Source organism: Monomorium pharaonis, chromosome 10 (genome assembly GCF_013373865.1).
Source record: "Monomorium pharaonis isolate MP-MQ-018 chromosome 10, ASM1337386v2, whole genome shotgun sequence".
Lineage (NCBI taxonomy): Eukaryota > Metazoa > Arthropoda > Insecta > Hymenoptera > Formicidae > Monomorium > Monomorium pharaonis.
Genome location: NC_050476.1, coordinates 14,583,606 through 14,596,979, shown reverse-complemented (window position 1 = coordinate 14,596,979; position 13,374 = coordinate 14,583,606). Strand labels below are relative to the sequence as shown.

Genomic DNA, 13,374 nt, shown 5'->3' with positions numbered 1-13,374 from the left:
GACGAACACTAACTCGAGCCCGCACAACACGCGACGGACTCGTGTTCTTCTGCACGTTATAAGATCCCGCGAACCACATATGCGATAATTACTAGCTCGCCAACGATGCGGCACAAGGCGACTACATTTATTTTGACGAAAACGCGATTACATGGGGATATACAATACGCAGACGACGAGAATCTATTAACTTTGATAAAAATATAAGTGCGCGAAGATTCCCAGTACAATTAACGATAATGACTCGCGATGCGACTACAATACGAAAATACAAGTGACTCGGCTGCGGATCGGGACACACACGCACGTAATTATAACGAAAGGAACAGCACGCAGCGAATTCGCGTAGGCGGGCGCGATCGGGCGAGGCAACGATACGTTAATAAATTCGTGAGCTTGTGACTCTACTGGAATGCTGAAAAGGTACCGCGACAAACGCGGTTAATTTTCTCGCGGCTCGCCCAACCACGAAATCGATGGCTTTACAGATTCAAAGTGACGCTCGTCTCACCAAGTCGCTTTCTTCTCGTATGTCTCTTCCGGGTCGCTTCCGGGATGCTTTCCGACTCCTGCGTACTCTTACATACAAAATCGCAGCTCGGGATTTGGATCACACACAGTACACGCTACCATGTCTGCAGCTCGAGTGATTGATTCTAGATCCTGCGAGGGCCGCTCGGCGACGCGTCCCACTTTGCTTTCGATAAGCCGGGACCTTATTGGCCGCAATTTTCCAAATTCGCTTTGCGCGCGACGCGCAAGTGCATGCCGCTACTTGCTCACTGATTCAAGCGCGGTGATCGATATTTTTGGGCCCCGTGCACAGGAATTTTTGCGCTCTCCTCTGTGGCAATTTTCTAACTCCTTACCGGACGCATCCTCCGCCATCGGGACGTTATTTTCTCCTTGACGAGAGTGCATTATTGATTGCAGCTGTCGCCATCTTTACCGGAACTCGTGCGGGATTGGATTTGAAGTCGCCCCGTCGGAACGCCGGCCCTGAAAGCGCGATTCGGCAGCAGTATAGGAATTCTCTCACGATAAAATGGTAGACAATTGTAGGCAAAATAAGGGCAGTATTACCTGCGGACCCCCGCTCGAAACGGGTCTTCTGCAAATCCCTCGTTGTTAGTTCTCTCTTCCAGGATGTCCTCCATTAAGACGAGATGCCAGATTATACAAAATAGGTTTGTTTTGGCCACCGACTTCCGCCACACTCGCGAAGTAGCGCTCGCAAAAATCTTAACAATTAGTGAACGAACAGCACACGGGACGACACACACAGAAAATATAACATAACACGCTTTCGCGTCCGCTCCCGAGCGGGAGGACGCAGGACCTGCGTGATGTTAACGCGTAAGGGCCTTGACGGACAGCAGCCTGCGGCTGTTACGTCACAACCTTTATTATTGAGGCCAAACTCGCCTTTATCGTAAGAGACAGATAAAACTTAATAGGATTTGTATGACATAGTCCCCATAAACTATTATGTAATTTTCAAAGTAGATTTTTATATACAATATATGATGTATACAGTAAATTATGCTTTTTCACATTAACCTTAATTACGAGTACGAAATTTCTTTTATTATAAATCCCGAATGCAACCTGATAGGTTGTGTATGATATAATCGTGATAAACAATTAGATAATTATAATAGAATTACAAAACTGGTCAAACATGATTGAACATAATAGAATTTCTATCATTGCTCGAAAAGCTCTTGATAGCACTGGATACAGCTACATAAGTTATCATTGATTTTGAATAATGTTTTATATAGTTGTATCTTTTTTCTTGAGCAGAGGTATAAAACTCTACAAAAGTAATTAGATATAAAGAAAATGCGCCAACTATGAAAATAGATGTTCATACGAATTAGAACATCTACTTTTACAAATACTTACTTGTACAAATATTACAAATAAATATTTTAATATAAATAAATATTTTACTACAAAAACTTGGCGCCGCTAAACCGAATAATTTGCTTTAACACAAAATCGCTTTTTTACAATTTAACTAATAGACTGAAATAATAATAATTAAAAATTACAATTGGCGTTATATACGTACCCAGCTAGCAAAATGACGCAAACTTTGCGCGAAGTTTGCCGCAAACTCGAGCAAACCTTTGCAACAAAATTACGACAAGGTGTGTCAGCATTAAGCTTAGCTTTTGCTGGCAAGGCTTGTTGTAAATAGTATGACGCATATTTTATGCAAATAACAGGGTAAAATTTACTAGTAAAGCATAACAACAAATTTGCAGCAAGAACAAGGCAAACCTTGCTGTACACAATATGATAGCAAATTTGTGGCAAGAATAGAGCAAACCTTGCTGAACATAGCATGATAGCAAATTTGTGGCAAAAACAAGGCAAACCTTGTTATGCACAATATGATAGCAAATTTGTGGCAAGAACAGGACAAATATTTTCGAAATTTAGATCAACAAAAATGATTATTAGACTGAAATATTAGACTGATTAGTCCAATATTAAATGTGAATGGTGCAATCGTACTTGGTTCTCTGTTCTCGACGAGCCCCTTTTATTAATCCAGTAGGTAAATCTTTTTCACGAGAAATGCGCCATCTCGAGATAGATAGTAAAGTCAGAAATAAAGTTTAAAACCCGATAATGCAACCCTATTATTTACATAAAATGTGCGTCATACTATTTGCGACAAGCCTTGCCAACAAAAACTAAGCTGTTTACGGACACACCTTGTCGCAATTTTGTTGCGAAAGTATGCTCGGCAAGTTTTATTTTGTTCTTGCTACTAATTTGCCGTTATTCTGTGCTTAACAAGATTTCCTGTTTTTGCCATAAATTTATTGTCATGTCGTGTAGCAAGGTTTGCTCTGTTATTTGCTTAAATTTTGCATTTTATTGTGTCGGAACAAATCTTGTAATTTCTATACGTAATATTTATGTACAAGTCTTTCTCTGTTATTTGCAGCATCGTGTGATGAAAACTTTTGCCGTAAATTTGCTCAAAATTTTTAGAAAACAAAGCAACAGACAATTACTTGTTATAAAATTGTTGTCAAAATTGAAACAATCCTTGCTGTAAAGCTTTCACGATATGTGATTTTAACAGGCCTGGCTAGCTGGGTATGTAACGGTTCACCTTTCCCGATCGCCTCGGACAGGCTTGCCGGATGCCAGGATTCGGGAGAAGGGGGAAACCAACTTGTGTATATCGATATCAAATTAACAGTTCTTTATTATAAAGCTTATGTTATGTACATACTTAGCCTACGGGTAATCTTATGTTAGGCCTTAACCTACGGAGAGATATTTACAAGATATATACAGGCTAGTCTAACGGTATTCGGACGGGAGCACGCTTATGCGCAGCACCGTAGTACGCGGTCGCGGTCGCGAGGTTTGCGGATTGCAGGAAGCCGAAAGTCGGCGTGCGCCAGGCGGCGGAACGGTCTGATGACCTGCTCCGTCGACGGAATCGAGGAAGCCGAAAGCCGGCGTGCGCCAGGCGGCGAGACGGTCTAATGACCGGTCTCGTCGGCGGGAACCAGGAAGTCGAAAGCCGGCATGCGCCAGGCGGCAGAGCGGTCTGATGACCAGTCCTGTCGACGAGGAATGGTGCTTGATCCGGATCGAGCTCGGCTTTTATACCCGTCTCCCAGCAGCGTGGTGGGATCGGTTCCCGACAGGGATATTAGCCTTTCGTGAGGGGCGTCCGTGGACGCCGAGTCTCGTATAGTGGGGCGGATGGTCGGCTCCGGGACTTAGTGACAATCGTCACACGTATAACATTATACACACACGTGAGAGAGGGAGAGAGAGAGAGAGAGAGAGAGAGAGAATGTATGCACGCACGCATAAGAGATTGAGATATTAAAAATTGCTTTTTTATACCCTTACGGAAAAAAACACTAAAAATAACACTTAAAAAAATACTCAAGTTGAGTATAATTTGGGACAAGGGGTAAACATTCAACTTGAGTGTTCGCTCTTTAATTTACTTGTAATTAGAGTGTTATTACTCTTAACTTGAATGTTCGCTATCTAACTAAGTATTAATTTCAATCCTAAATTTAAGAATAACACTGAAATTAACACTCAATTAGGTGGCAAACATCCAAGTTGAAAGTAATACTCAAATTAATACTCAAAGCCAGCTGAACACTATAGTTAAATGTTTCGATTGAATTTGCTTTTCTTGTTTTTGTTTTTATTTAACATTTTCTAATCCAATGTTTAAGAGTGCACACTCAATATTAAGTGTATACCTTTAACCGATAGATATTGAGTGTACACGCATCGGCAGAAATGGTGTCCCTTGGTGTAAAAATTGGGGATTGCGCCGGTGTTGCATCCTTCATCAACGTCACACGCTCAAGAAGGATAGAGTTATGATGAGTAAGAAGACGTGTTACCGATTCGCTGGTGTCCAATATCCGTTTCACTCGCACTCAAGCGAAATATGTCATTAGAATTGAGTGCGAGTGAAACAGATATGGACACCAGCGAATCGGTATCACGTCTTCTCGGAGGATGTAACAGCGGCGCGATCCCCACTTTTTTTGCTCCTTCGCGTCTCCACTTCACCGCGCGCCTAGTAACACGTACGGCGCTTCGTGTATGTGGGTGATCGCCGCGCTGGACTCCAAGGGATACTATTTCTGTCGGTGCGTGTACATCCCCAACGTTTCAGTGTTCAAACTTTATGTTGGAAGTATACACTCATTTATTGAGTGTCATATCTAAATGTTGAGAGTATACTTTCAAATATTCAATATTTAAATCCAAACTTTGGTATAAACACTCAATTATTGGGTGTAAACACACTTAATGTTCGAGTATAAACACTCAATCTTTAGTGTAAATACTCAAGATTTGAGCGTATACACCTAAATTTGGGAGTAAACTCCCAAAATCGAGTATTAACACTCAATTTTGAGTGTAAACTCTCAAAATTAGAGTGTTTTTTCCGTAAGGGTAAACGAAGTTATATACTAAACATATACTAAACACACACACACACACACACACACACACACACACACACACACGTGCACACACACATTCAGATGCACGCACAAAAGAAATAGAAAGAGAGCTAGTAAATTATTCAGTTTAGCGGCGCCAAGTTTTTGTAGTAAAATATTTATTTGTATTAAAATACTTATTTATAATATTTGTATCATTAAGTTGTATTAAAGTAAGTATTTGTAAAAGTAGATGTTCTAATTTGTATGAACATCTATTTTCATAGTTGGCGCATTTTCTTTATTATCCAGCAAACACAAAGTTACATGTAACGTGCTTGTTAGTTGTAATTTTCCACTCAATAATATAATTGTAATATAACACACGTGTGGGAAATTACAACTAACAGGCACGTTACATGTAACTTGGTGTTTGGTGGATACTTTTGTAGAGAAAATATATTTTTTGTTCTTTTACAAGAATACATTTTTGGGAACGTTTTGTATAAAAATACATTTTTGAGGGAGTTTTTTGCGCGCGTATACTTGGCGTTTATTTTAACCTTTTTTAAAAAAGGTAATTTTTGTGGTTAAATAAACGTTAAAAAAATGTTTACTGAAATTATTTTGTCAAATAAATCCGATCTTAAAAAAAGCATGTAATAAAGTCTCTTTTCCGCGATGCTAATTGGTTTTCTCGCTGCGCTTAGTTCGTGTTGCGAGAATAACTGTCATTGCGATTGAATTTTGACAGCTGTCACAATTGCTGTCACATAAGTAAAAAAGAAAAAGATTATGAACAACAGATTATAATTTAATAGCATATTATATGAGGTTGTTGTAAGCGATTTAGGGTGAGGTCCCATGGAACGGATTACGCGGAAGCGGAACGAGCGGATCACGGAATCGTTTTGACGGAATTATTAAAAGGGTTCTATCAGAACGATTCCATGATTGGTGATCCGCTCGTTCCGCTTCCGCGTAATGAGCTCCATATGGGACCTCACCCTTAATTATAAAGCAAGGCAGATGTGTGTAATGGGCAGGAGAAAATTACAAAACGGTAATAGAAATTACGAAACGGTAATAGATAGATTAATAGAAAATAAAATATGTATAATGTGTGTGTGTGTGTGTGTGTGTGTGTGTGCGCGCGCGCGTGTGTGTGTGTTTACAAGACATACAATTATTAATACAAATACTTTTTTAAATTAAAGTTAAAGAAGAAATAAAGATTAAATAGAAAAAAAGAAAGAATACTGAAAAATACACAGATAAGGAGGGGAATATAGAGAAAGAGAAAGAGGCACAGAAATAAGAAGAAAGAAAGAAGAGATTAAAAAGTATTTAGGTGATAATAATAAGTACAGTAATGTCTATGTATGTAAATATGTATTTGCGTATACGCACGCGTGTGCGTGCGTGCGCGCGTGTGTGTGTGTGTGTGTGTGTGTGTGTGATTGCAGGATGATTATTAATACAAATACTTTTTTAAATTAAAGTTAAAGAAGAAATAAAGATTAAATAGAAAAAAAAGGAATACTAAATTATAAGAATGTATAATTATTAATACAAATATTTTTTTTAATTAAAGTTAAAGAAGAATTAAAGATTAAATAGAAAAAAAGAAGAAATACTGAAAAATATAGAAATAAGAAGGAATATAGAAAGAAGAACAGAAATAAGAGGAAAGAAAGAAGAAATAAAAAAGTATTAGGTAATAATAATAATGTACAGTAATGTCTATATATGTATATATATATTTGCGTGTGTGTGCACGTGTGCGTGCGTGCGTGCGTGCGTGCGTGCGTGCGTAATTATTAACACATATACTTTTTTAATTAAAAGTTAAAGAAGAAATAAAGATTAAGCAGAAAGGAAAGAGAGAGACGGAGAGAAAGAGAGGAAATAAAGAAGGAACGTTATTAAAAGATAAAAGGGGAAAGGAATAGACATAGGTATGACATATAATATATATTATATTTAAATATATATATTATATATTAAATATTATGTTTATTTAAAATGGTATTCAAAGTTGTATTGCTCTAATAGGATATATAATTATTAATATATACACATTTATTTTAGAGTTAAAAAAAGAGGTAAAAATTAAATAAAAGGGAGAAAGAATGAAAAAAAGAGGAGAGAGAGAGAAGAGAGAGATTAGCATAAAAGAAAAATAAGTTAGAGAAGGAGAAACTAAATATAATATTGAGTAATAACCCAGGTAGCAAGCTCACGTCATTTTGACGTCCCAAAATGGTCATTTACTGACTATTCTTGACGTCACGAAATGACGCCTTTATGACGTTAAAATGACGGTCGAATGTCACAAATTCCTGACGTTATGAAATGTACCATATTTTGACGTCATAGAATGACGTGAACAATATGTTGTCAAAAAGATCTCTAAAAAATATCCTGTTTCTGAAAATGATAACATAAAGAGACTTTTAAAAGATAACATATAATGTCAAAATGTTAACCAATGCGTCGTTTTTTGAGAACAGAAAGATATCATGAAACTAACATCTAAAAGATTTCTTAAATCGGATATTTTTAAAATGCAACTAGAGATAAAAAAATAAAATAAAAATTTCATTTTTTTTTATTATTCTTATCAACAGTACGTACTAAATTTGGGACAAATTTTTATTAATTAATTAAATTTAAATTATATTATTTTATTTTATTCTTACTTGCCGCTGGTAGGGCAAACCCGGGACCTTAGAATTACAAACCTTGTATTCTATCTGCTACGCCAGTTTGAATCATCGATATGGGTACTTGTTATTGTCTACATATACCTATATGTTATAAACTGTTGCAATTATACTATTTTTTATAAAAGCCATTAAATTTTGCAAAACATTAAAAATAAATAGCATTAACTTATTTACTTATTAATTTTATTGTTAAATTTAACTTTTTCCATAACCTTTATAATTTGATGGAAATTGCGATCTGTTTAGCATTAAGACTTTGAAGCGTTCAAATGGTTAATTTGACCATTTTGAAATTATTTTTAAGATATCTAAATGTTTTCTTTAAAAAGTTCTCTTAAAGTTGAATATAATATGCTTATATAATATGCTTAAATATGCCTTAAGCCTTAAATCTCATTTATAGACACCGCTTTAGACCGAATCTAAAATACGTCTTAATGACGTCTTTATGTCCCGATTTTGGATGTGTGCTGTCTGGGAAAATAATCGTCAGATCATGACTGAAATATGACTTCGAAATGACGTTATCATGACGTCAATTTTAGGTCATGTAAAAAAATGGTCATTTTGACGACATATGACCAGATATGACCATTTTGGGACGTCAAAATGACGTGGGCTTGCTACCTGGGAATATTAAAAGCGCCAAGTATACGCGCGCATGAAACGCCTTCAAAAATCTATTTTTGTACAAATAATTTTTATTTGGCATTACAAATGTGCACTACAAAGGAAATTTTAATAAAATTATCTTTTCCTCCCCCAAAAAGAACAAAAAGTTTATTTTCTGTACAAAAATTAAGATATGAAGAAAATACGCCAACTATGAAAATGCATGTGTATACGAACTAAAACATCCACTTTTACAAATAATTATTTGTACAAATATTACAAATAAATATTTTAATACAAATTTTACTACAAAAACTTGGCGCCTCTAAACTAAATAATTTGATTTAATACAAAATCGCTTTTTCATAATTATCCTTGTATAATAAAATAATAAGTACTTAAAATAACAAGTTTTTACAATAGAAATCGTAATGGCATTATATACCCCTATAACCATTTCTGCTGTGACAAATGTTGGCAACAGATTCTGTTGCCAAAAAGGCGACAAATGAGAAACATATCTTGTCATTGCAAACACTATTAGCAGATATTCAGCAAATATTTAGCAACGTCTGTCATCAGAATACATGACAAAATAATAGTGAACTGCGAGCAGATTTATTGAAAGTATTGATAACAGATTGACGACAAACACCAAAGTGCAAACAATGTCAGCAAATTGCCTGTAAAAATGCAACAACATTTGTGTGTCAAAGTACGCGACAGATTGATACCAGAAATGCAGCAGATCTGTCGAAATGTCAAATTGGCAATAAAAAGTGCGGCACCGTCGATAGGCGGCTTATTTTCTCGGGAGTAAAATGCAGTCAACTCGCTACATAAAGACCACTCGCAGCGCGAAGGTAAGCAAAAATTATCTTCCTTCGCTGCGCCTGCGGAAGAGTCCGATGTGGCGGAGGACCGCCACATTATACTTTTATGATACAGAATTGGTAGTATTTTCATTTTTTTGGAATGAGATTTAACTACAAAGAAATTTAATGAAATTAATTGCACCTAGAATAGATGATATACCTGCGATATAAATGGAGAAAATAGATAGGTCAATTGATCCCCCCTATAGGAAATATTAGATGCTAAGGAGAGGGTTGGGTAAATTATTTAATCTGTTTCTACTCCTGAATTAATAAATCTTCCCAGGAGATTGCTTACATCGATTCTCAAATAAAATTATAACTGTGATGAAAGAAGAAATGAAAAGATTCGACAAATCTGTCGTCAATCTGTCATCATTTATGAATACAGATCTGTTGCATATTTGGCGCAAATCTGCTGTGAGTTTACGTTGCAACATCTGTTCTCAATTTGCTGCGTGAATTTGTCATTGTATTGCTAGTGACAGGTCTGTTTTGGTGTTGCACCCAATTTGATATCAGGATTTGATAACAATTTTTGCTTGCAATTGGGACACACTCGAGGACACAGTAGGCCATGGTTTTGGCAGCCTGATTCCGCAAGAAATTTTTAGCAGTCTGCTGACAATTTAGTAGCAAATGGTTAGCTGGGTACGTGTAACATTATACGCGTGAGAGATAATGATGATACACTTTATTATGCCCAAGCATAAGCTGAAGGGCAAAAGATAAAATAAGTACAGACGTGAGTTATAATAATTAGAGAACAACAACGGTATAAAGATGCTAAGAATACAAGAGAATAAGTTGAAGCGCGAATCAGCACAAGCATAGTATAAGCTAGGGAGCAGAGCTATTAAGAATTGTAACAGTATTTAAGTAAAAGTAGAGCAAATATAAAAGGAAGCGTAAGTTGCTAGATTTATATACAAGATTCGCAGAAAGATAAACATTAAAGTATACATGAACCTAAGCTTAAATGGTGGATAATGAGATAGATGAGGTGAGAATAGAGGGACATGACATCGTGGAGGGCGAGAGACATGAAAGATCAGCACAGGGTTGATAGAAGAACTAACAGCGCTAAGTGTAAAATTTGTAGTTGAGGCTAAGTAGAAATGTAAAGTAAAAGAACAGGTGATGATGAGATGAAACTTGGAAGATGAAAGAGAGAGAGAGAGAGAGAGAGAGAGAGAGAGAGAGAGAGAGAGAGAGAGAGAGAGAGAGAGAGACATATTCGAATGTACATACATACGCATAAGAAACTGAGATATTAAAAATCGCTTCCTTATAAACAAAATTATGTACTAACACACATACACACATACATGCACACGCGCGCATGCACGCACGCACGCACGCACTCATACATTCCGATGCACGCACAAAAGAAAAAGAAAGAGCTGGCAACTTATTCGGTTTAGCGGCGCCAAGTTTTTGTAGTAAAATTTGTAATAAAATATTTATTTGTAATATTTGTACAAATAATTATTTGTAAAAGTAGATGTTTTAGTTCGTATACACATCCAGTTTCATAGTTGGCGTATTTTCTTCATATCATAATTTTTGTACAGAAAATAAACTTTTTGTTCTTTTTTGGGGGAAAAAGATAATTTTATTAAAATTTTCTTTCATTCTTTCTCCCTTTTATTTATATATAATTATATATATATATTTATATTTATTATATATATATATTAATTTATATATAAATATATAATTTTTACCTCTTTTTTAATAATTTTTCTATCCACCATTCTCCTTCCCCCTCCTCCCCTAATATTTCCTCCATCATCTTTTGCCAACCATTTTGCACTCCCCCAATCTACACATTTCTCCCAAACATGCTCCCACGTCTCCTTCTCCACCCACATAACCTACAACTCTTCTTATCCTCCTCCTCCCAGTATCTACCCCCTCTTATTGCCTCCCAACCCATACCTTGCCACCCTCTGCCATCTTTTCTTTTTCCAATTCTTCTTTAAATATCCCGGAATTCTTTCCCCTTTCACTCTCCAGTACCACCTATTGTATTTTGACTCTTCAATCCCCTCCCCTCTTTCCTTCCTTTGCTTATCCCTCTCTCTCTTTACCAAAACCTCTTCTCTTAATTTATCTTCCTCCCTCAGCTTCTTCACCTCCTCCACTCTCCACCTCCTCTCCTCATAAAAATTCCTTCTTTCTTCTTCCCATCCTGTCCTTGACTTACCTTCCCTTGCTCTCTTTTTTATCTTCTCCCAGCATCTCCTAGCTAACTCTCCCCCTCCACCTTCCTCTAACTTCTTTTCATACCCTCATGCTCTCATTCCCGCTCTTCTCTCTAGTCTATCCCTCAGCAATTCTTCTCTTATTATATAACCTGGTACACTTTTCTCTATTCCTAACATCCATCTCAAGTACCTTCCTGCAAACTCTCTACCTCTTTTCTCTTAAATTATTTATTATTGTATAACATAGTTATTAATAAATGTAAATTATTTTAAATTATTAATAATAGTTAATCATTATGATGATGCTAATAAAGATGATGATGATGATAATGGTGATAATGATGATGAAAAAAAATTCTTTGTTGAACAATTTTATGATATTTATTTTAAAATTGTATTATATTTTTTAATTATTTAGAACTACATTACACATATACACTCTTTTCAGAATTTGCAGACGTTGTAACTTTATTATATTATTTAAAAAAAAATAAAATAATATTATCTTATTGCAATAATAAATATTTTTTTATAAATAAGATCTTGAATATATCATTATAAAATATGCCAAGACATAAGATAAACCGTACTTTAGAAGAAAAAATAAAGTTTGAACGACGATGTCGTAAAAAACGAGCAGAGAATCGGCGTTGTCAACGACAAGCTGCAAAAGAAATAGCTAACAATATTTCTAATAATAATCTGTCAGACATAGTAACAGAAAATATGTCATTAGTGAAACGAAAACTAGCAGAATATCAATCTCGATATCGATTAGAGAGAAAGAATCAACCTTTTTTAAATATTAATAATATAACTATTAATGATTATGTATATATATATATATATATATATATATATATATATATATATATGCTATATATTTATATGAGTGTATACGTATATTATTGCTGAAATTGAAAATAGTGCGCGCTTTTTTTCTTCTAGTATAATTAATAAAAAATAAATATTTATAAAATATTAAAGAAATGTTGAAAAAAATATTTAGTGAAATCATTTTCTCAAATAAATAAATAATGGCAAATAGATATTTAAAAAATATTAAAGAAATGTTTAGAAAATGTTTACTGAAATCATTTTCTCAAATTAATAATTAATAAAAAACAAATATTCTAAAAATTTTTAAAAAACGTTTAAAAAAGGTTTTTAAAAAATTATTATTTTTAATAAATATTTAATAAAGAAAAATATTCAAAAAATATTTTTAAAACATTGTTTGCTGATTGGGGAATTGAATTTTATATTGAGAACGAAAAATTATTTTCTCATATTGTTCTACTTATCTATTTTTTACGCGTAGATAACCTAAATTTTCGTTTTTTTATTTTCCAATTTGCGGAATGCGAATCTTTTTTTCTAGGTTTCTAATCTTATTTTTAATTGCACGATATTATTTTTGAGAGTTTTTTCTAGGGGGCGACGTGATTATTTTATACATATAAACTGTAGATTTTTCCTATAAAACAAATATTGTTATTAGGTGATGACTAATGAATAACAATTTTTTGTATTTATCAGAACAAATCGTACGTCGTCCCTTTTATTTTTGTGCATACTTTAATCCTGTAAAAGAATTTTGCATTCTCTTATTTCAATTTGAAAATCCAAGTTCTCCCAAAAATGTCGGTAACTCTGTCACTCCCGGATCCTCTTAAGAGGATGCTAAACTGCTCGTCAAACTTGATTGAGGTCGATAATGTAGAGTCATTTGGGCACGTTATTAACAAAATTTTGTATGTATTTCTTTTATAGATTTAGAAATCCTTTTCCAGAATTAATTGTGGAGAATTTTTAATTCTGTAAATGCAATAAAAAGTTGTACATTGGAACAAATTGTACAATTCTGACGATAAAACAGATAGGATCCTCTTAAACACCGAAAACTTTTTTTCTAAGGTTCCTAGGCTCATTCTAAAAGCACAGTATTGTTCTTTGCTGAAATGCCAAGTGCGCTCCATGCTTATTT

The 13,374-nt window shown here is 34.7% G+C and overlaps 1 protein-coding gene across 2 annotated transcripts in view; it reads left to right on the top strand.

Annotated features, from left to right (window-relative positions):
• The window catches only part of LOC105835033 (CDK5 regulatory subunit-associated protein 3), a 67,459-nt gene that overhangs the window by 31,461 nt on the left and 22,624 nt on the right, over nucleotides 1-13,374 (top strand). The window lies entirely within an intron of this gene.